Below are 23313 nucleotides of genomic sequence, written 5' to 3'. Positions count from 1 at the left end.
CTTCACCAAGGAGCAATGTGCCAGGTAAACCCGATGGCTTAAGTTGGAGTTACCTCAAGGAACTGCATTTTGCGCTGTCTTTACACAACTAACTGGGCTGCCAGGAGGCCCCTGTGACAAACTGGATATAGGGGAGCAGCATGAGCAGGGCTGCTCCACAAGGGAGGAGGAGGTAGGATCTGAGGGGGGCAAGGTGAGGAGATAAACCAGATCCAGGGACCTTCCAGGAGGTTCAGTCAGAAGATGGGGTCAGAGACAGGGATGGGATCAAGCACAGCTGTGGCATCACTGATGGCTCCAGCTGAGCTGAAACGGGGTCCTGGGCCATGGGCAGGGGTCAGGGGAGGTCCGAGGGGAGGCTCGGCAGGGACAGTCAGGGCTAACAGTGCCCTGAGGGCCATGTCCCTGGGGTTCACAGACAGAAGTTCTCTCTCAAGGTAGGAATCCAACAACTTGTGTTTCAAACAGAGCAATGTTTCAGTCGAGTAAGTAAAGTATATAAGCAGCCTTCATTGCAGAGATCAGAACACCAAGTACAGGAGCAGAAAATCACGTTTTTCTTCTCTGGGGGTATTTGACACTCTTTTCTGTGTGCCTCACTTCTCCTACCTTGTAGGAGGTACATCGTAGCTGTCACATTAGTTAGATCATCCAGTCTGTTGTGCATTTGATCCTACATTACTGGCATTCTTGCAGTTGAATGAGAACAGAAAAAAATACTACATGAGAGGCCAATTCTGATCACTATCAAGATATTGATATAGTGACTCCAGCTGTTAACTGAAAGACATTTTTGCAGCCACAGAAGCCAAACAGTGAATATCTTATTCAGCTGTTGCTTCAGTGAAACTTGCAAGTGCAAACGGAGTAAAGACTCCGAGATCTAACCTATAGATGGTTGCGGGGAAGCCTGGCATACATAAATCATAAGGGAAGCTTATAGTAGTTGAGTACATTTGCTTCTTTTGTACGTAAGTAACTCCAACTCTTTAGGGTAACTGGGGTAAGAGACAGAAATAACCCAGATAATGGTACTGTCAGAACAGCAACCATATCCATCTTTGGGAAAACTTGCATACAGACTTCTGTGGAGCAGGGAAGCCTTTTAAAATCAATGGCTAGTGCAGGACCTCCTAGGAGGTACATACGCTTTGCATTACAGACTGAGCTGAAGCCAGGAACGTTGGGGTAAAGCAGGGTTCACAACCCATATACCCCTACCTGTCTATAGGCATGAAGCGCCACTTTTTATGGTATAAACAGAAACACCCAGTCTAGTAAAACTAGACTTAGCTATGCCTACCACCATACAAATTTGGGTCGTTAAGATTAAAATTGTTATCAGAGACTTGCATCTGTCTTCATGTCAGGACTTAAATTTGGATTGAGGTGTTCCAGGAGCAATTTATCAAAGTTGTTATTTTAGGATTTTATCAAAGCCGTTTGTTTTATGTGCTTTGCCTGCAAATCTGTGAAAAAGGACCTTGTGTCTGCCTATGCTATTGCAATCAATTTTTGACATTCATGTAGCTGGTATTCACATTTATGAGGAGAATGATATCCACTGCAAATAGAAAATTTTACATGTGTCTTACACTAACATCTTTCATTTTCCCCAGAATAAATGGCTGGGTGAAATCAACAGGGAATTAGACTGTAATTACATTTTAGATGTTCATTATAAAAACTTACTGTAAATGAATAATAATCTTACGAGATGTTAAAAAAACAGCATTGCGTGATAAAAGAAAAAATGTTATTACGAAAATGCTTATGGGGTAAAGGGGCTTGGGAAAACCTCTACATACGGGAAACCACGCTTATGCTCTTCGTCTCGATGCAGGGGACACCAGGTTTTGCCGATAAACTGAACAAAATGCTCCCTCTCGTGGTGTAAGCTTGGAGCTAGAGCAGCAGATGGAGGTTCGGGGGGCCGGGCTGCTCCGGTAGATGCAGCCAAAGTTGGCAGGTTTAGAGCTAACCGGGCTGGTGTATGGAAAGCCCTGAGCTGTGCCGACTCCGGGTTTGCTTTTGTTTTGTTGTGATGGTAAGTGTGAGGAAGGAGGCCGTTCTCTTGCTAGGCATATTCTGAAAGAGGTGCATAGGTGGGATTTTTAACTTGGTGATTTTTTTTTTTTTTTTTTCCTTGCTTGCTGGTCATTTCTCTCTTCCTACAGAGTAAAATGAAAAGGCCCCTACTTCCCCAGAGTGGGTGCTCCTTATTGATACTAGCTTCTCCTGAGGAAAAAGACCAAAAAGCAATCAATCACAGAAATGGAGGTGCTGGGTGTTAGGGATGGAAGGATGTTGGCAGGGTGGGAGAAAAAGACGGGAGGTGGCCTTGTGAGTACTTTGGCCTTGTGCTGTGATAATGCCAGGCTGAGCCATGGCTCTGTTGTCAGACCTAACATAATCACAGAACAAAGAGCTGATTATTAATCAGAAGAACAAACTGAATACAAACTAAGGAGGAAAAAGAAGTATTTAGGATTGGATTTCATAGAATCACAGAATCATTTAGGTTGGAAAAGACCTTTAAGATCATCCAGTCCAACCGTGAACCTAACACTACCAAGTCCACCACTAAACCAATTAAGGGTAGAGTAATAATTTCATGTTTCCTGGCTTGGTGGCTGGATTATTTTTTAATTAAATCATTAAGGTTGGAAAGGATCTCTAAGATCATCAGTCCAACCATCAACCAAACATCACCATGACCACTAAACCATGTCCCAAAATGCCATGTCTACCTGTTTTTTGAACACCTCCAGGGATGGTGACTCCACCACCTCTCTGGGCAGCCTGTTCCAATGTTTGACCACTCTTTCTGTGAAGAAATTTTTCCTAATATACAATCTAAACCTCCCCTGATGCAGCTTGAGGCCATTTCCTCTTGTCATTTGTTCTCTAATGGGGAAGATGAAAATATGACAGCAGGTGACACCTGGAAGACAGACAGGGCTGAACAAAGTTGGGCCTGAAAGGTTGAAGCTGGAAGGAAAGGCACTGAGATGGAGTCACTGGCAAGAGGTGACAAGAGGAGCTGGCTAAGAAGAGGGAGGTAGCTTGGCTGTTTGTCACAGCAGAGTAACAGTGTGGATTTCAGAAAAGTGGTGAACTGTTACATTACACAGAAAGGCCTTAGACATATCTGTGTTTCCAAAACAGACCTGGTTCTCCATCTTTTCGCGGATGTCTCTGTTCAGTGCTTTTTCTTCTTCCTGATACCAACTTCTTCCTTCAACTCCTTCGACATATGAGGAAAAGGTGGCGATATTTTACGCACCCTTAGTTATAACAAAGATGTTCAAAGGCTGCTTAGAATCCCCATTTGGATAAATGTATCACATTTATCAAATACGACATCCAGATACGTATGGTATCCTGATGCAACAGAGTAACTAAAGGGAGTATTTGATGAATTCTGAATTTAGGGGGTTGTTTGGAGATATGTAATTTAGCATGTAGGTATATTTAAAGGAATACTAGCTAGTAAACCATGGTATCATTTCAGCCCTCTAGCTGGTGAAAACAGCAAAATGATCAAACCCCCTCTCAAACTGGTAGCAGCAATGACTATTTCTGTGCCACTTTTAGTTTTACAGGCTTTCCCAAGCAAATGACTCAGTACAGACTCAGGAATTTTAGTTCCTTGATATACTGGGAACCCTGTGTAACTTGCCTTGCCCCTGTCGTGTCAGATAGTGCTTGACTCCAAGCAGGTGAACATTCACTGCCGAAGCCCACCTTCAAATGCTTAAATACTGGCCGCCTTCTTTCCCTCTATTACGTTATTTCACGCCGGTTCTGTAGCGGTTGGGCAATTTTACAGGACAACGCCGACAGCCTAAATGTCACACGGGCACTGTTAGCCCTGCCTGTCCCTGCCCAGCCTAACCTGGGGCTTCCCCTGAGCCCTACCCATGGTCCAGGACCCCATTTCGGCCCAGCCCAGGCCCTCAGTCCCTGACTGAGCTATTCCGTGGGCGTGCTGCTGTGCTCTGCCTGCCTCTCCCTTACTTCCTGGCTGGATTTTGGGACCCGTCTTGCCTGTCGCTTCTCTCCCGCCCTGCCTCACAGATACGCGTGGCTCAGACATAGAAGCGGGGAGAGGGATTTTCCCCCTCGCCCTTGCAGCAGGCCACCGGCGGGCAGGCGCCGGCGTTCCCGCTCCCTCTGCAGGGATGCTGCCGGGAAAACCAGCGGCCGGAGCCCTCCCGCCGCCCCGGCCCCGGGGCGCGCCCCCCGCCTCCCCCCGCGGGGCGCCGCGGAGGCAGCGCGGGGGCGGAGGCGCCTCGGCTCCGCGGGGAGCATCTCCCCGCCTCCCCCGAAAGCTGAGACGTGTCAGGGCGCTCCCCCCCCCCCCCCCCCCCCCCGCCCTTTTCTTTTTTCCTCGATTACCCAATTTAACGGCAGACGCTGCTTGCCTCACCCGTGCGGTGCAGCCGCTCCCCGGCAGCCCGTTACCGTGAGCGGGGAGATGTCGCGGGTGGGAGTGTGTGTTGGGGTGGTGGTGGGGGGGGGGTGTCCCGACTGCCCTCCCTCCCCCAGCTGCGGCAGGGCGCAGCCAGCCCCGCACCGCGCCTGAGGAGGGGGTGGGATGCTGCATTTGTGCAGGTGTGGCATGGCGAGCTGCTGCGCCCCGCAGCTGCAGAGCGAGGGTTAAACCACCGGGGGAAAAAAAAAAAAAAAAAAAAAAACAACCAAAAAAACCAAAAACGGAGATGCGGGAGGAGAATTAAGGGGGGGGGGGGGGGGGAGAGGAAAAAGCTGAAGCAAAGGCTGGCGTGTGAAGCTTTGCACGAAAACATGGGGAATTGTCCCTGCAGTCTGCCCCCGGAGAACCCGCCGTGCTCGTGCTCCCTCCGTCCGTCCGTCCGTCCGTCCCTCCATGCCCGGGGCTTTTGTGTAACCGCGGGGGGACAACGGGGGCTCCCGCCCCGCTGCCCGCCCGCCCCCGAGCCCCGCGCCTCCCCCGGCGGCTGGATGCGGGGCGCGGCCGCAGTGAAACACGCAAACCCCAAATGCGTTTTCTTGCCCGCCGGTTTTCCTCCACGGGAACGTAGGGGAAGCGGGGCCGCCCGCCTCGCACACCGCACCGCACACCGCGTCCCTGCAGCAAAACACCACGGCCCCCGCCGCGCCGTCCCTCTCCGCACGCCCTGCGCCCCTTTCGCTCCGCCTGCACGGAAAAACCGCAAACCGGAGCGATCGCGGCCCCGCTACGCGCCTTTCACTCGCTCCTTGGCCCCAAATGAATGGGAAACGGCCTTCATTGTCCCCGCTGAAAGGCGGTGCCGCGGGCTTTGAAGCCGCGCCGGTAGCCGGGCCGCTGCCCCCCGCGCCCCCGCGCCGGGGCGTCCCCGGGGAGGCGCCGCCACCGCGCTCCGCTCCCCGCGGGCCGGCGGCACCGGCCTCCCCCGGCAGCGGGGCCACGGGGGGCGGGCACCGCCCGGGAGCCAGCGCCCGGCCCGGCCCCGCAGCCCTGCCCGGCCCCGCAGCCCTGCCCGGCCGCCGCTCGGGGAGCAGAGGGCGCCCCAGCCCCGCGCATCAGCGGCCGGCGCCGGGGCCGGGCTCCCGCAGCGCGGAGCGGGCGCGGGGGGGGGGGGGGGGGGGGGGCGCCCCGCTGTGCCCGCAGCCGGGCTGTGCCCGCAGCTGGTTTTTAGAAAGAGGGCGGTGGGAGGGAAGGTGCGGGCAGTGCCCTTCGTTGTGGCGGAGGGTGCGGGGGTGCTGTGGCGGCCCCAGGGGCGCTTTTGAACGGGCGTGGAGAGCTGGGGGCACGCCAGACCTGAAGCCCCAGCGGCGTTCGGGCCAGCTCTTCAGCTGCGGGAGCGCCCGGGAGAGGTCCATGCTCCTGAGAAATGGGTCGCCTTCCTCAAGGGGTTTTTTTTTTGTCTTTTGTCTTTAACGGGCAGACCCTCTCCTTAAGCGTGCCAAACACATAAACGCCTGGGATTTTTCAGCCTCTTCGGCCCGTGCCGCCCCTCTCCGGCGGGGAAGCGGGCTCCCGCGCCCCCCGAAAGGGCTGCCGGTGCAGGCAGCCGGCCCGCCTCGCCCGCTCCCCGGCTCCGCCGGGGCCGGACCCACGGTGCACGGCCGGCACCGCCGCCCCGCACCTCAGCGTGCGGCCCCCTCGCCGCGCCTCTTCTCCTTGAGGCGGGAAGGCTGCCTTCTCCCTTCCCGCTCCCCGTCCCCTTCTCGCCGCCATCCTCCCCGAGATTTTTTTTTTTTTTTTTTTTTTTTTTTTGGGGTGTGGTAAGGTTGCAAGGTGCTTTTGCGGACCTCCGAGCAAGTGTGTGTCCCCCCACCCCCTCCCGCAGCGTGCAAGGCTGGGATTTAAAACCTGGGGTCCGCGCGCCCCCTAAACGCGAGCGCGGCGCAGCGCATCTGCTGCCTGGGAAATAAATAAATAAGTGCGTGTGGCTTTTGAACTGCCCACAGACTGTCACAGCGAGGGGGGGGGGGGGGGGAAAGAGGGAGGGGGAGAGAGCGAGAAATGCAGAGGCAGCAGCCGCGGTAGCGGCGGCATTGCTCCAGCAGGCATTAGTCACTCCGGTCCCGGCGAGCGAGCAGGGGAGAGCCACAGCACTCAGACCACGCCGAGCGGGCTCCGGGCTACCTGGGACTCTCTTTGTGACACCCCAGCACACAAACACACAGAGGGGGAGAGAGGAAAAAGATAAAAAGGTAAGGAGCGGTATACCGCACTTAATGCCATTTACGTAGCAGAGCCCGAGAGCTTTTGCAATTTTTATCCTTGCCCCCCCCCCCCCCCCCGACCCCGCTCCCCCGCGGTGTCTCGGATGCGGGGACAGGAGATGTGCGTTTGAATGGGAAAGAGTGGGGAGAGCGGAGCGGACTGGGAGCCGCCCCCCCCCCCCCCCCCCCGCCGGGCACATTTTCGGAGTATCTCTGCGAGGAGCTCGATTCCTCGAGAGGCAGAGCGCCTAGGAGCGGATTCGAGGCACAAAGCGGACTGAGGGCTATTCCGTGAAATTTAAATGCCCGATAACGCTTTCTTGGGGGTGGGGGGGAGGGGGGAGTAGCGGTGGGTGTGGTGGGAAGAATGGTGGTTTATGCCCAATTTCTTTGCGGTGCCTTGAGTCTGCTTCCAAAGGGAGGCTGCTTAAAAGAATAATTAAAAAAAAAAAAAAAGGGGGGAAAAAAAAAAATAAAGGACCCCCAGTCCTCTCCACGGAATGAATGGCTCGGAGAAGAAAACGCACCACGCTAGGAAGATGGCAGGGCGGGGGGGGGGGGGGCAGGGGGGGTGCGGCGGTGCTGCAGGGAGGTGCCGGGGGGCCGGGCGGCTTGCGCGGGGGGGCTCGGCGCCCCGGTGCCGGGAGCGGCGGGCGGGGCCGGGGCCGCGGGGGGGGGGGCGCAGCCCGCGGCGGGGTGGCGAGCGGCCGCGGTGGCTGGCGACCACGCGATTGTTCTCGGCGCGGCGCTGCCTTGGCCGTCACGCGTGGACGCGACGGCGGCTTTCAGCCCTGCTCGTGGCGGGGCGTTACTGCCGGGGTTTTGGGGGCTCGGCTGCCCGAGTCCTGCCCGGGCGGGGGCTACGGACCGGCCGTCAAAATAGGCAGGGACCGCCGCTGCCTCCCCCGGTGCGGCTCCGCTCGCAGCGCCCGGCGCCCCGATGCGCTTCTCTCATGAATATTCATCGAATGCCGCCCCCCTCTTCCCACAGATACCCCCTCCTCCCCCCCCCCTTTTCTGCTTTTCCCCCCACCAAAGCAAGCTACACCTCCCCGCGACCCTTTTTTTCCTCTCTCCTCCCCACCCGCCTCGCCGCCTCTCCCCACGCACACGCGTGCCTCCCAAACGCGGCTCCCGCAAGGAACTTTCCCCGTGCCTCAGCTGGGCGTGGCGGAGGAGGGGGGGGGGGGAGAGGCAGGCGGGACCCCCCCACACACACACCCCCGCACCCCCCGAGGCCGACCGGGCTCCCCGCGGGGCGGGGCGGAGGGGGGGGGTGTGGGGGGCGCGCGCGGCCCCGCCGCCCCTGCCCGCGCCTTTGTCTCTGCCCGGCGCATGCGCGGAGGCGGGGGCGGGGCCGGGGCCGGCGGCGGAACAAAGGCGCCGCGCCGCGACCCCCGCCACCCCCCCCCCCCCGGCATCCCCCCCCTCCCCCGGCCTTGCCGGGCCTTCACCCGGCCCCGGGGAGGTAAAACCGGGGCGTCCCAGCGGCATGCCGACACCCCTCACCCCCGCACTGCGCCCGCCTTGGCTTTGGCATCTGGTAGCGTGCGCGACGGCGGGGCTCACCCGCCCCCCCCCCCCAGTGCACCCCGTCGCCTCGCCGAGACAAAATCTGGCATTTTTGAAGGGGAAGAGGAAGGCGGTGCTGACACGCCCCCCCCCCCCGCCGCCCGCAGCAGATTTCGGTGGGCGGAAGGCGGGTGCCTGCGGGGTGCCCGCAGCGCTCCCCCGCCCTGCGCTCCAACCCCCCCCCCCCTCCCCCCCCGCCGCCCAAAACGGCCTTCGGGGGGCGGCGCAGAATAAGGGGGAGCGGGGGGGGGGGGGTTCCTCTGCAGCAGGGCGGGCGCGGCGGGTCCATTTGTGGGCCCTTTTCGGGGGGAGAGGGCGAGGCGGGTGCCGCAGTCGGGCGGCCCGGGAAGCAGCCACGCCGCGGGCACGCGCTTGCTGCCGGGCTCCGTCCCGGGGGAGACACTCGCGTTCTGCGTGGAGGGCAAGCAACCTTTCAGGAGGAAGATTTTTTTTTTTTTTTTTTTTTTTTTTGGTGTTAGTGCGACATCTTGAAGTCGCTTTTGTTCGAATTGTTGTTGCATCTCGGTGCTGGCGTCGCTGCTCGTGCCTCCTCCGCCCCTTTTCCTTCCAAGCAGATGCTGTTGTCCAAAATTAGGAGATATGTTTCTCTTTAGGGTGAGCATGCTGAAGCCTGTTGCAAATGGGCAATTTTGTCAGCTAATGACGGTTAGTTTCTGCCCATAGACAACTGGTGTATTCGTCAAGCCGGAGTTAAATATGACAAAAGAGTATTACAAGTGGGCTCCTAAACAGAGGGGGACAGTGGCCTTTATTGCTTCCCCTTTAGGGTGGTGAACACTCGCTGGAAAACGTACACCCCAGGGCCTCTCACATGGCGATTACTTGGTATTGCCAGTGTTTTCAATTACGCTCTCTTCCGAAGAAGCGCTGCCATCGGCGCCCTAAAATCTGTCTTAACGTCCCCTCTCTGCTTGCCAGATACTCGCCAGGCACCACCTAGACCAGTGCCGGGCTCCAAACACCGAGGGTTTTTTCCCGGTGTAGCTGCTCCCCGTTCAGCGCAGGAGCAGCGAGGGCGTGGGGTGGGAGTGCCGTAGCAGGGGAAGATGCGGCATCTGCCGCTGCCGCTGTCTCCAGTGGAGATGCCTTGACCTGCACGGTCCTTTTGTATTCAGGGCGTTTCTGAGAATTTCGGGCAGAACCCTCCAAGCTTTAGGCGCAAGGGAAAAGGAAGAAGCAAGGACACGACCAAAGGGTTTTGCGCTTGCTGTCTCTACTCATTGTCTCGCAGAACTTCGTATGAGGGAGAAGCTTTGCTTTGTGATCTTCCTACCTACTGGATTGTATGCAGTGAATATTTTCTTTTTGTCTGTCTGTTCTAATTTCACCGGAGAGCACCAACTCTGCTCTGTGGATGGAATAAACCCAAAGCGTTGGGAAATCCATGGCGGCTCTGCCTATTCTTGTATGCTTCATGTATGAAATAGCTGATTGTGTAATTCTGGGAAATTGTACATAGCTGTGAAAAAGCAATCACGCAGCAGTTTCTTCCGTTGATATGAAGCTCTAAGCATATCATATCCAGTTAAAATACAATCAACATCAAAAGGTAAAACTGGTAAAATTACTGTGCCAGTTATTGCAAGAAGCAATGATCAAGTGCTTTTTTTTTTTTTTTTTCCCCCTCTCCATGCTTCTTTGCATTTGAAATGCAACACCCACTGAAGCAACCTGGTGATAAAAAATTGATTTATTTCAGAAAGTGGCATACCTTTGGAGCATACCCTTTCCCTGAGATTATAGAGTGTGCACACTCCATAATTTCAGAACCATCTCTAGAGCTGTCTCTAGTCCTTAAGTATTTGTGTGGTTTGGTCTTTCAACATTAAGTCTCTGGAATAAATTGTATTTTCCAAGTGAAGCTTCTTGTGTTTGTGCTGTGTTCCACTGGTAGCTTTGCCCCATGCAGTGAACCGTGAAGTCCTTCAGCAGAGCCTCCCGTGTGCAGGACAGCTTCCGTCTGAACAATGCTAAATTCTTCCCTTGTGTAGGCATCCACCCATGCCCTGACGGGATACACTGAGGGACAGAAGCTGGTTACAGGGCAGCAACAGGCCTTCCCATGACATCTTGGGAGAGTTCTGTGTGGCTACATTTTCAGGCATTCAGCTACCATTGAGCTACTAATTATTTGGAAAATTGCCATGGAAAGCTGATTCTGCTTTTTGATTCTAATTTTGAAAACAAGGATTTCAGAATAATTCTTTTTTTTTTTTTTTTTCCCTCCATGTGCAAGAAGAGGATGCTACATTTGTATGTACGCGTTTTTGCGCAAATCCCAGGTCTTGATTTAGGTCTGTAGGTATAAATGTAGTGTCCTTGGGTGCACTGTAAATTTAATGGTTAAAATCTAAGTTCTTCAAGTAAGAAAACTGGATGCTATTCAAATATAATAATGAAGAGTTATCAGCCAATATTCAAGGCCCTACCTTCATTCCTACAAGGGTAGTAAAGGCAGGCCATTTTGAAGTACTGTACATATGCATTGAGATAGCTTCATAACTAAAGACAGACAAGTTAGGAGGGGCTTGGGTTGCTTCTTCTGTGTCCATCAGGAATGACAAGAATGAGGTAACAACTAGAGAAATCAAAGAAATTCCTGAAAGCATTAGAGACTTGAAAATAGAAACCATATGCAGCATAATAGAGGTTTCATGCGTTAGTAGGAAAAGCTTTCAAGATTAAAAAAAAAACGCAGGGGGAAGAAGGAGGGAAACACCTCGTGTGGAATGGAAAGGACTTTAAAGTCTTCTATACAGCATCTTGTATCTCACAGCTGTCTTTTTTAAAAGCGTGATGTTAGCTAAGCTTCTTACTTCAAGATGGAGAAACGCGGTTAGTATAAAAATGTAGCTGTTGGTTATTTGATACGAAAATTCGTATGTTTAAAATAGAAACTGATTGATAGCAACATGATTCCTCAAACATGAAAGATTCCTGACTTGCCAGAATCTGAAAATAAAATCCTTTGACTTTCTTCAGCACACCAATAAATGTAAAGAGATACTGATTTGTAACACATGTGGAATGGTCAGGTTTTGCCTGGGAGCAAGATGTGTAGTAATTCCCTCTTAAGTATGGTTAATGGAATTTAACTCTGAGGAAACAGTTTTATTAATAAAAACCTTCTGTCTTAGGATATAAATCAGAGGCCAATCTCTTTTGATGTGTTCGGTATTGTGTTCCGCAGAATAGAAATTAAGTAGGCTGTATGGTTGATCTGACTTGGGTATAGGCTGCCAAGTACCTCACCAGTCCTGTAGCGTTGGGAAAGCCACATGCTTTTTAGTCACATGTTGCATAGTTTAGATTTTAGCCGGGTAAGTAGTGCCACATATGATTATGATCTGCTGATCCAGGGATTTTTTCTTTTCTTCTTTTACCCTGTAGGAATTTGAATGTCTTTTCAAAAGATTTAATTTTACGTAGACTGCCCTAGCAGTTGTTCAGAGCAGCATGCACTTGGTGCTTAATGTAAACTGCAGGACTGATGGTAGGATCTTCATTTTGATCAGAGACTTGCTGTCCTTACAAAGGATACAACACTGAATGTGTAATAAGATTGGGTCTTAGCCACCTACCTTTTGCTGTTTATAAAATGATGTCATGATGGTGGTTGTAGTAACGATGTATTGGCATGAAGAGGGTGTGAATACAATGTGGAAGCATAACCTTTTACTTCAGGCAAAAGCCTAGTAACTGTAACAGCAAAGGTTGCCATAGGATTAATTTTAATGACAGAAATGTATGCCATCATGACTTTACATGAGAAATGGAAGCCACTTCCGTACAAGTAGTAAAATCGGGGGCTGCTGGGTAACTCCTGCTTCAATAATCCTTAAATACTCAATGGGATGTAGAGCATAACCCCTGCAAAAGGACAGAGCCTGGTTTTAGTTTGTGAATTTGTTTTCTGCTATTACTGTTTTCCTTATGTGATTGGTTGGTGAAGGAGGGGCTTATATGCAAAATTACAGCTTGACGTTATTAACTGGTTTAGAATGAAGCAGAAGATGGTCACATAGCAGGATGCTGTAGATGTGCATCTGCCAGACAAATTTAAGATGATTGCTCAACTATGGAGAAGAAATGAAGCAAAGTTAGACAAAACAAAAAATGGATCGACAATAGTGGAACTGATACACATCTCTCATCTAACTACCTTAGAAAAGCACACACGAAACAATCGCAAGTCAGGATGTAGAAAGCGGTGAAAACCCAGTTACAAACACATAATCAGCATGGGAGAGTAAAACCGTGAGAAACCCTTTGGTACATCTGTTTGTCCAAGATAGACTGGACCCTGAGAATTGCCACATCAGCTTCCTGTAATCATCCTTCCTCAAAGCAGTGAAGCGTGCCATTCGGGGAGAAAGGAAACAAAAACAAAACCAAAACCAGGCTAGAGGTGGTATAAAACTAGGAGTCTGGAAAAGGACAAGGTGAAACCTGTCACCACTAGATGCAGTGCTCAGATGATTTCGGCATTCCCCATTCATATGCAAAGTTTCCTGTTGCTTGTATTTTAGCCAGCACTGGTAATTGCATGATTGACTTCTGCTACTAATTGTGCTGAGCTGGTGGGAGGAAGCAAATTCAGTGAGCTCTGAGGTGGCGAAAACAGCTCTTCTGGGTTTCTTGCCGTCACCACAAAAGCTGAAGCAAACGGGGAAAACGTGCTAGCTGCTCTAACCAACAGGTTTCCGAACCAGATGGGCTGAGTGGGGCTCGTTCTCCTCCAGCAGCGTCGCTCAGCCCTGTGTGCGAACTCCGCACCGGTGAACGTACAGCCCGCGCTGGGAATAGCTGGTCTCAGTGAAGAGTGGGTGAAAGCTGCCTGCTGACTATTGCTTTCCTTTTCAGCTCTACAAGCCCTGTGAAGTGAGGGAGACAACAGCTCCCCAGAGTGTAAAAATGAAAATCTAGCCAGGTTTTCCAGGCTCTTCCATTCCATACTTTGCTCGAGATGGAGGAGAGTGAGTGTACTGTTGGTTTGTAACTTCGTTTCACTAGGAGCTTTCACTAGGAGCATGTGAGGCCTTGGTGGTATACCTGAATGCTCAGGATAGCCCCTGAGCCTATAATTCAAGTGCCTAAATTAGCAGACTAAAGCAAATGTGGAAATGTGGAAGCTCTTTCCTTGTTTGCAGTCCATACGTGCTCTGCATAACTCCAGCATTCATAGCTAAGAACATCCTGATGCCTCTAGAAAGCTGCATGTAGGATGTGAGAGTTCAAGGAGAGTGACAAGTTGTCCATGCAGACAAATTTTTTCCAATGGATCTGTTGTCATTTGCAGGGAAGGATTTTGGTAAGAGGATTTATCCATTCTCTGTTCCTGTTCGCTGCTCCCTTTTCTCATTTCCTACCCTCAGGGATCTTCACCTTGAAGAAAACCATCCTACAGTGCAGAAGTATCAGCAGAACCCTTTGAAGCCGCTTATGGCTATCTGATGTTCCACCAGTACTGTACGTTTTAATGATTTCCTCAGTGCTAGTTTCCCTAGGTGATATTTAGAGGAACATTCAGCTTTCTGCATAGTGGCCCATGCTTTACATCCGGTTGCCTTGAACTGATGACATTGCCTTAACAAATAACACTTTTAGAACCAAGCTAAGTAAGAGCTACCACGTGCACTGAAATATGGTAGCTCACCCGAGTATACTCTTTTCCTGTGCATGTAATATTGAGTAAAATCTTCAACAGAGCTCAAGAAAACTAATATTGCAGTATTTTTTTATAAGCACTAGAATAATTATTAGGTGGCTGAAAGTTTAGCTGTCATCCTCTTCTCAGTGACTGACAGATTCATGAATAAATTATTGGTGTTGATGGCAAGAGAAATGTCACATTCCTCATGGTGTCTCATTCCTGATCGAACAATGCACTGTATTGACAATCCACTATGGCACAACGTCTTGAAAGTGGCCTTCAGTGCTGAGGTAGCTTCTGTTACCAAGGGTTCAAACTATACTGCAAATCGCCTACAGGTGTTTTTGTAAACATCTCTTGAAACAACGTTGTCACCAAGGCATTATGGAGAAAAGTAAACATATCAGTCAACAAATGACAAATATAATGGATCCCCCTTGCTTGAAGTAGGATAAATATTGTGTCTTTAAATACTTGCCATCTCTGTTCTAACTTGGAGTTGATACATGGAGGATGGTGTTGAGGGAAACAAACTGGCTTTGCAGGCTTTGCCCTCCCACAGCATGTGAGGAAAGAGACTGAACATCCGAGTGCCTCACCATCAGGCATGATAGGGAGCGAAGGAAGTTCTGCACTGACAGATTTGTGATTCAGAAAAAAAAGTCTGTCCAGGAGTTTGCTGTGAAACAATAACAATAAATTTACAGTCTGAGAATAGAAATATTTATCTCAGCAGCTTTTATTTCCTTTCTACTTAAAAAACAAAGTTCTTTGGCACATTTTCTCCTGGTTAAAGAAGCCATTCAGTATGCTTCTTGATAGAAACTTTGTATACTAACATGTTTGGATATACCTTATTATGTCTGTGCATATTTGTAAATGTTTCAAATTAAAAAAAGTTTCGGTGTCTTCAAGCTAGTACTTACTCATTTTTCAGCTAGCTTTGGCTCTGTATCCTTCCCTGCCATGTTCCTGTAGATCATTTATCTGTATTTCAATTAAATTATCACAGTAGTTATGTTGCCTTGGTTATCCTTTCTAGAAGTCCATATTTTCAGCTGTGAACTAACAACCTATTTCAGAGACCACCTTGTTAATCACAAAAAACATGCAATACGTGCATTACCAGATATGCAGAACACAGCATGTCATAAGCTTAAGTGTGTGCTGTCATTCCTGTGTAATAAACAGAGAGATGAGAACAGAACCACTTATTGCAAAACTTTAATTCTAAACTCTAAAATTAATGCTACTAGACCCCAACTGTTTGCATGGATATGGCTCCCAAATCTAGATGTTCACTAGAGTGAGATCATATCAACATGAGAACTTGATCTTAAACAAAGTTTTATGCAAATCCTGTAATAATATGGAAATCCGGGAGCTCTGCCAGCCAAAAGCATTCAACACTTTTAACTTAACACTTGAAGAAATATTAATGTGATTTTTCCTGCTGGCTGAAAGGGAATAGAATTTTTTCCTTTTTACATGTTGTTTTAGTTTTAAGCAAAACTGACTCTTGACTAAATGAAAAAAAAAAAAAAAACCAAACAAAACCCTGTATGTGATAGCTTGCATTGTCAGTCTCATTTTCCAGAAGAACTAGATTTGTTTGATTCCTGTAGGACATTAAACAAAGTGCTGCAAGATCATAATTAAACTGCATTAGTGAGTTGCAAAACCTTCCAAAACACACTTTTAGGGGAAACATTTGCCATTATAATAGACAAAGCTTGTCTGTCAAGCTGTGGCTTCGCTGTGTATTGCATAAAGGCCAGTAGCTGTCACAGTCATACTGGCCTGAGTTTCTTTCATAGGAAGACCCTTCTTTGGATCCACTTCTAATTGCTTGAGATTTTCGTTGTGTCCAAATAAAGCGTAACATCTATAAATGATGGAGACAACAACATGATTGCTGCGCAAATTCATTATGAATGCCATCAAGATGAGGGCCATGTTCAGGCCAAATGAGTTCATGATGGCAAATATATATGCCTTTTTTCTGAAGTACAAGTTTGTAGCTACAGAGTGAAGACACAAAATAGCTTTTGGTTGCTGTGGAGGGTCCCCAAGTAGAGGGCCAGAGAACTCAAGTGGGTTGATTTAGATCACAAAGACGACCAAAAAACTCGAAGGATGTTATTTTCGTTAGAATTACAAGTAGTCATCTTGGTTAATTAACTCCTTAAATTGAGAAAACTTACAATGAGAGAACCAAAATAACAGATAAAAGGTTTATTCACAGCCTCATCTCTGCCCATGAGCCCTTGCAAGTTTTGAATACTAATGTTGGTTTCAAGTACGCAGTGGTTTTCTTCACTGGAGCAAATTTCCACAGTCCTTCCTGGTCCCAAACTTCCTTTTCAACACCTTTGGGGTCTGACTGTGAGTCTGCTACATGCTCATCGCAGCACTTTTACAGTCTTGCTCCTGAGCTGCAGGTTCCCAGCTTGAATCTCTTGCCTGTCTCACCCTGCCATCTGCGGAAACCTCTCCTCTGAGCAGCCTCAGGGACTCCTCCAGGGAAGGAGCTCCTCTGGCCGCTCGGTCTTCTTGTCAAAACACACAAATAAAACGAGACTGTCCACGGGAGCCTTCTGTGCTGTCTTGCAAACACAGTGGCTTTGGTGGGACTGCATCCACGAGGCATACATGGTCTGAAGTGCCAGTCATTGCCTGCTGTGCTAACGATGTTCGTTGACTCCATGTACTGGAAAGGAGACCAAATAGCTAACTTAATTATTACAAATGCCCTGGTTTATCTTAATTAATCTAGCCATATGATTCTGGTTCCCTGATCTAATTAGCTAGGGAGATAGTTAAATATAACTTCATGTTTCTAGGCGCGTTTAGCTATTTGTGGTTAAATCTGCTCACAGTTCCTGCGAGACTATGTTTCAAAGTTATGGAGTCACAGCTGGGAATACCTCCCAGCTGCCCTTCATCTGAAATAAAAAATAGACAGTTCTTCTTAATTAACGTGGTGGAATATTTTTTTATGTTAGCAGTACACCTCATAACTTACAATCACGTTAAAGCCTCTCATGGAAACAAGGAGGCACCTTTCTCTGTTCTGCCATTAAGGACTAGCAAGTAACTGTGTTGTACACAAGAAACAGGACTTCCACTGTTCGAGTAGATAAACATAACTTTAGACTGTATGTGGAAAATATTTGCCCTTTGCTCTGTAATAGATGGAAGATGGTCAGTAACCTGAGTTAAAATAATTTCAATAATTTGAAATGAATGAACCATAGTAAATATTGCTTGTCTGTGGAATCATTTCTAATAAAGACAGTACATGGTAGCCATAAAGAATATGTGATCAGAATTACCATAAAGAACATCTTGTTGACCAGCAAGGGACAACAAGAATAACAGAGGTCCACTCCCTCGTTGTGCCGAGCGTTTGCAACCAAAATAGAATAAATTGCCTTTTAACTGTCCTAAAATGGACATCTAAGAATTTCCTTTCACATACCATGCCTTGAAAGATATTACTTGTATGGGTCATATGCCACATAAAAGAGAGATACCGTTCAAGTGGATGCACATGTAAACAATAAGAGTGATCAAACAGGACCTATTGAAAGGGAAAAATGAACACATTGGTTTTCTGCAGTGTAAAGAGGAGAATGATTATTTTAAGAAGAGGTAAGAAAATAACCAGTGAGACATCACTTAAATGTAACTCATTCTGCCTTGGGGCAAGAAGAGGGAGTATCTAGACTTTCCTTGAGGTCCCTTCCAGCCCTGCGGTTTGTGGGATCAGGCACATGGGGAACCTTTGGAGCGAGCTTGTTCTTGAGTGAAATTAGTTCAGTTGAAACAAAATCATTCCCAAGTGTACTAGTTTATTGGCAGTATGTCTGAGCTCTGTTAAAATACAGATCAAAAGATAAACCCTCTGCTAAGATGCTTTATGGACATGGTATGTGCTAGAAAGAAATATACAAGTAAGGCTTTTCTACAGCTGGCAAGAGGAGATTTAATTTATTGATGCTCAACAGCATAGGTTGTTAAACAGAGATTTCTCATAGCACTTTTGATAGAATTCCTGAAATGTGCTGCAAGTTTGAGGCTATTCTTCAAACTGGGGCTGACGTGCAGGAAGGGGAGTAAAGCTTACGATTGAGGCTTTTCAGTTCCTAAATTTTATTTCAAGACAGTGATATGTAGTCATGTGGGTATGCTTGAAAATTTTACTTTGTAAGCCCAGGATGAAATTTGGTGACTGCATCTGAGGACAGCTGTTTAATTCTGATTGATACGACACTAGGATGTCTTTTGTTACTTAATGTGTAGGCTGCAGAGAGGTTTTCTGGGTTGTTCCACAGATGAGTGGAGAATTTAACTGCGTAACAAAGGCTATACACACGTTTTCAACACATGGCTGCTGAAACTTAATGGCATAGTAACAATAGCTTTGAAGGTTAAGCCTCATATAAATTAGGCTCATTTCTAAAGAAATCCTTGGTGTGTATTCATAAATGGTTTTGAATAGACTTAATGTTTCGCTGAACAAACATGTTGGTGCAATCTGTCTTTTGTGTGCAGGTGGGCAGCTGCCGTTGAAGTTTCTGGTTCAATACCAGGAGCTGTCCATGCTGCGGCTACTTTGGACTACGTGTTTGAAATCAGTCAACCTTTTCGTACCTGAGGGAAACCTGAGATTTATTTAGTTTCCATATGTACTTACTGGAAATAGTGTTGTGCTCTTAAGAAGCACTTCCAGGATTTGTATGTATGTTTCTGTTTAATGAACCAGATTCTTGGCCAGCTGCCCATATCTTGGTGTTAGTAGAGATAGGGAAATGCTCACCTTCATTTACCTGCTAACTGTTAGATTATTCAGCGACGTATGGATTTCGAGCTGTGCACAACAGTGTGTTGGCATTTTCTAAAGTGAACCTTTCAATGAAGGAGGCATGTCTGGGAGCAGAACTAGAGCTGTGAGCTTGATTCCGGTTTTATTTATGTTGTTGATCAGTGAGTATTTGCCTGGAATCTATTTGACTTGTACTAATAAAGTCAGAGTTGTAAGCTGCTAGAATTCCACAGTAATTTGGATGGTTCGGTGGGCAGCACTGATTGGGTCTGATGCTCTTAGGTGATATAACAGCGCTTATGTTTGCAATCATAATAGGTAAGCATTTACCAAAACATTAAATCCCGGTGTTCTATCATCTGTTTGCTTTTCTTCCAATCTTCCTCCTTGGTTCCTTTGAGAAACTAATGGTAGGTTAATTTGGATAGCATCGATGTTGAAGGTGAGTTTCCTACTGCCTGAAGAGGAAGGAGGAATATCTTTTTAATCTGTAGAAGGTAAGTGTGTGCAGTGGTGCAGTTTTCATGTTGAGTAGAGAGATCAGAAAAAAATATGCCTTAGGTTAGGACTATTTTGGTCAGAGGCAAAATCCCTGGCATTAGGTCCTATTAATACTGATAAGCCCATATAAACTGGCACAAAGGGCTGCAGAATATTCTGTAGAGCAGAGAATTGTTTTTCCAGTACATGGGCCTGTACATGAGAAACCGCAGACCTAGTAATTACGGCAGTGAGGGAAGGGAGCGTGTCCTAGATATACTGGGCTATGCAAGCGCGTACTACTGTGCAGTAGCATATAGTAGGGTAGGTAGGGAGCGTATACTAGTGTCTACACAGGCAGTGCTCTCTTCTCTGCAGTAGATCTCTGTGTGGGAGCTATTGAATGAGGGTGGTGGGTGAGGGTGGTCATGGGGCTTTCACTGTTTGTCCTGGGTTTGAGTCAACATCCTGCACCGGAGCTGGCTTCAGTTGCATTTTGGCGGTGAATCTGGTTTCAGTAAAAACTGTTCACAAGTGATCCAGCCAAGCCTGTTTCATCAGCTGCTTTGCGGAGCTCTGCAGTACAAGCAATGGGTAAGCAAGACAAAGTACTAAAACCGACCACACTGGAACTTCATTCAAGGGTTGATATGCCCTAGAATATAGTTTTTATCTTCAAGTATTATATGCATGCCAATGTTTAAACTCCAGAGCTGGGCTGGTTTGTCATAGAGAAATATCTGACATGTATAAACCAGATACGGCTGGCATAATTAGTTTGCTTCTACAAAAACCTTTTCTACTTAAGAGACAGGCCAATGAAAATAAACACAAACTTCAAAATCAACCCTCAAGTTTGTATTTTAGGATTAGAGCATGCTTTCAAGACTATCTGCAACGGTAGGATAGTAAAAACATTTCCATTTTCTACCATAAGGTAACTAGCCACTTAATAAAGAGTACAGTTCATAGAGTTCTGAGGTTCAAGACCTAAAGCATGCAATAACATACAAAGCCTATGGACTAATGAGTGTTAATTAAAGAAAGGCATATATCACATGCCTATTGGTAAAGCACCCTGAGGATGTGCAGCAATAAGAAAACTTGTTGCAAAAACTATAATGTGAATTATTTGAGATTTGAATATATTTTAATAGATTTTGTAGCTTCCTGTGTAGTCCCACGTGCTTTGCATATTTTTCACCAAATGGGAAGCATAATACTGATAGGAGGAAAGTTTAAATAAAATCCTGTCAGCAGTTTCTAGTCAAGTCAAGAGTACTTCAGACTGTATTAATTTTTATTTTCTTTTACTTTTTTTCAAAGATTGTCATAAAAACGTCTGAGATTTGGCCATGACAATGGAGCAGGCTGGGAATATTTCAATGAAATGTTTTCTACTGGAAAATGTTTGAGTTCTTGCAGCTCAAATTCTGTAGGAATAATCGTACAGGTTTTTATTTCTAGCTGAAAAAAGGGACGAACTTACCCACTTTGAGCTAGCTAGTCATTTAATGCATAAGAAACCCATGTGGACAGCCAAGATTCGAATTTTTGCTCTTGCTGATGCCAGCTGGGGTATTAGACTTGTCTCCTATAAAACAAGTGAGTAGCATATTCAGCAGACTATTGTCCAGTTTTGGCTGGGTCAGTCTCAGCCTCTACTGATGGAGCTGGCTACTCCATGCTGTCTAAACTACCAACTGGCAAGAGAATGTCCCTGGTCAGAGCACTCACCGAGGTGTTGAAAGCTGAGGTTCAGGTCTGAACTGGACAGAGAAGAGCTGAAACATGCTCTTTTGTAGATAAAGTTACTCTCTTTAAGCAAAGGATTTAAACCTGTGGCTAATTTTTTGCCTGTCTGACTGCGAAAGCTCATATAAAAATGGCATAAATACTAATCTTTTGGGAGACTGGACAGCTTTTTACTGTGTAGCTCTAGTATAAGGCCAGCGTCCTTGTTTGGATTCATAAATTAAATATCTACCCCTTCTGCCATTTTGCAGTATTTTATTTGTAGGAGTTTCTGGGAAGATGTTCAGGTCCCCAACTGCCAATTAGGTGTCTGGCATGAATCCTAACCACAGAGCTGGTCCCGCTACTTTACGTTAGAGGCAAATTACATAGTGTGAAAATTTTAAATTTACATTACGATGTGTGGGATTTTTTCGTTATTTGAGAACTAATCCCACCTATGATGTTAGATACTTCCACCTCAAGGGTGCAGGCAGGACAGCTGAACTGAATCAGCAGCTCCTTAGGGTGGGCTGGCTGCATGCTCTCCCCTGTTTGCTTTGTATTTTTCTGGCTGGGCTCTTTTTCTCCCAGCTCAGTGAGCTGAATCACCTGGCCCAGGGCTCAGCTAAGAGCCAGACCAGCTGCAAGGGAAGGGGAGCGGGCAGTGGGCCCATCCCACTTGAAACAGCAACCTATTTAATTTGGCTTAGCTGTATCACCTAAAACCACCATCATTTTGATATTTTAATGATTTTTAATGTTATTCCTCTAAGCATGTTTTTCATCTAAACCCGCATTTTTAAGACTATCCATCTTATGACTAGAACATGGAAACATCACATTATGGAATTTAAAAAAAATTGCACAAACTTTTGCAGATTAAAACCAATTGTGAAGTCTTCCAATAAAATGCTTTTTGGTTTAAAATCTAGTGAGTGAATTACCTCAGTGCCAAAGGGCTAAATCTGCCCTAAGATCACTGTACGTCTGAAGTGACAAGGGAGTTCCAGTATGGGGAATCAGAAGTGAGTTACCTGTGGCCTCTAATGACCATCTACATCTCTTACATCCGTATCTATGTTGCGTAAATGAAGACCGACCCAAATCTTAAGCTTCCCTTTTTTTGTCCTTTTAAGTTGTGTCGATTCCCGTAAAAGCAAGCAATAACCCTTATGGTTTATGATGCAATCCTTTTGTTTACGTCTGAATGGAGTTTGATGTGTAAAACTCAGGTGTGAGTAAAGTGGTACGGCCAGTAAAGGGATGCCTTGGAGCATCCAACACCTCTGTGCCTTGTGCAGGAGCCAGACCTCTCAAGGGATATTGTGATCCTGGCACTGCAAGACAGCTGCAGAAGGCTCACTAAATTCTTACTTTAATGTTGTCGTTTGATTTGAATATTAAAAATAGTGAGTAGGTTGTTATGATAAAACTGTTACATTGGACTGGAAACTTGGGTTTATACTTTCAAGTGTTTCTTACTGTTCGTTTAATGCTAACTGGGGGGAGTTGGGGGGATTTCCGTCAGCTTTAATCAAGGGGATTTAATGTATTTAATTCCTAATACATATTTATGATCTCTTCAAAGGAGTTCTTTTTTTTTTTTTGTTAATATAAGAGTCACTCATAGTTTGCTTCAGAAGATAAAGGATGCTTTAGCTCAACTGTTTTCATCTGTAATTCCTGATTCCCACTACAAAACAGGTCATTGAGACTACAGGTTGTACTCCTTGGTAGAGTTAGATCAGTAAAGCAGCAATCAAAACATGTTGCACATAACAAATTGCTACATTGGTGCTGGTTTAAGAAATCCTTTATATTGTAAACAGGAACTTAGCACTTTTTATGAAATGTCTTATCCTGTAGATAGCTGCTCAACATTATTTATGAATATGTGTAGTTTTCTCACTTAGTGTGCTTACGAGATGGCTATAAAACAGCATTTTGTACAGGTTTTTTGTATTTATGTCTACTGTGTCAGCCATTTGGCCGCAGGAAAATGGTACCACTTGCTCGTGGGAGGGGAAGTTAGGACTGTTAGCCAAACATGAGACAGTTTGTCAGGACAGCGGGGTAAGTGCATGTGTGTAAAGCTGTATTTTGTGAGGTCAGCCCAGCTATTGTATTATCTTTTCATACAGTAACTCATCGGGTACTTCCTGCCTACTGACACTCCCTGAGAAGTGTTTTCTACCATGTCCTGAGGCAATACAGTCAAAAGAAAGGGCTATTGGTGGGATTTTTGAGAAACCAACTGCAAGTAAATTTCTCTTCTGATTTTATCTGGAAGTGGAGAACAGTTGGACCATTGCTAATCCATCAG

At 47.3% G+C, this 23313-nt stretch overlaps 1 protein-coding gene across 1 annotated transcript in view; it reads left to right on the top strand.

Annotated features, from left to right (window-relative positions):
- The first annotated feature begins 6532 nt into the window (after positions 1 to 6532).
- The window catches only part of BASP1 (brain abundant membrane attached signal protein 1), a 52391-nt gene continuing 35610 nt past the window's right edge, over positions 6533 to 23313 (top strand). The window contains exon 1 of the mRNA XM_075705818.1: positions 6533 to 6687. The gene's annotated coding sequence lies outside the window, so the exon portion shown is untranslated. The remainder of the gene's footprint in view (positions 6688 to 23313) is intronic.

This window comes from Pelecanus crispus, chromosome 2, assembly GCF_030463565.1.
Source record: "Pelecanus crispus isolate bPelCri1 chromosome 2, bPelCri1.pri, whole genome shotgun sequence".
Classification (NCBI taxonomy): Eukaryota; Metazoa; Chordata; class Aves; order Pelecaniformes; family Pelecanidae; genus Pelecanus; species Pelecanus crispus.
Note: the sequence above shows the minus strand (reverse complement) of the source record. Positions and strands in the feature narration are given on the sequence as shown.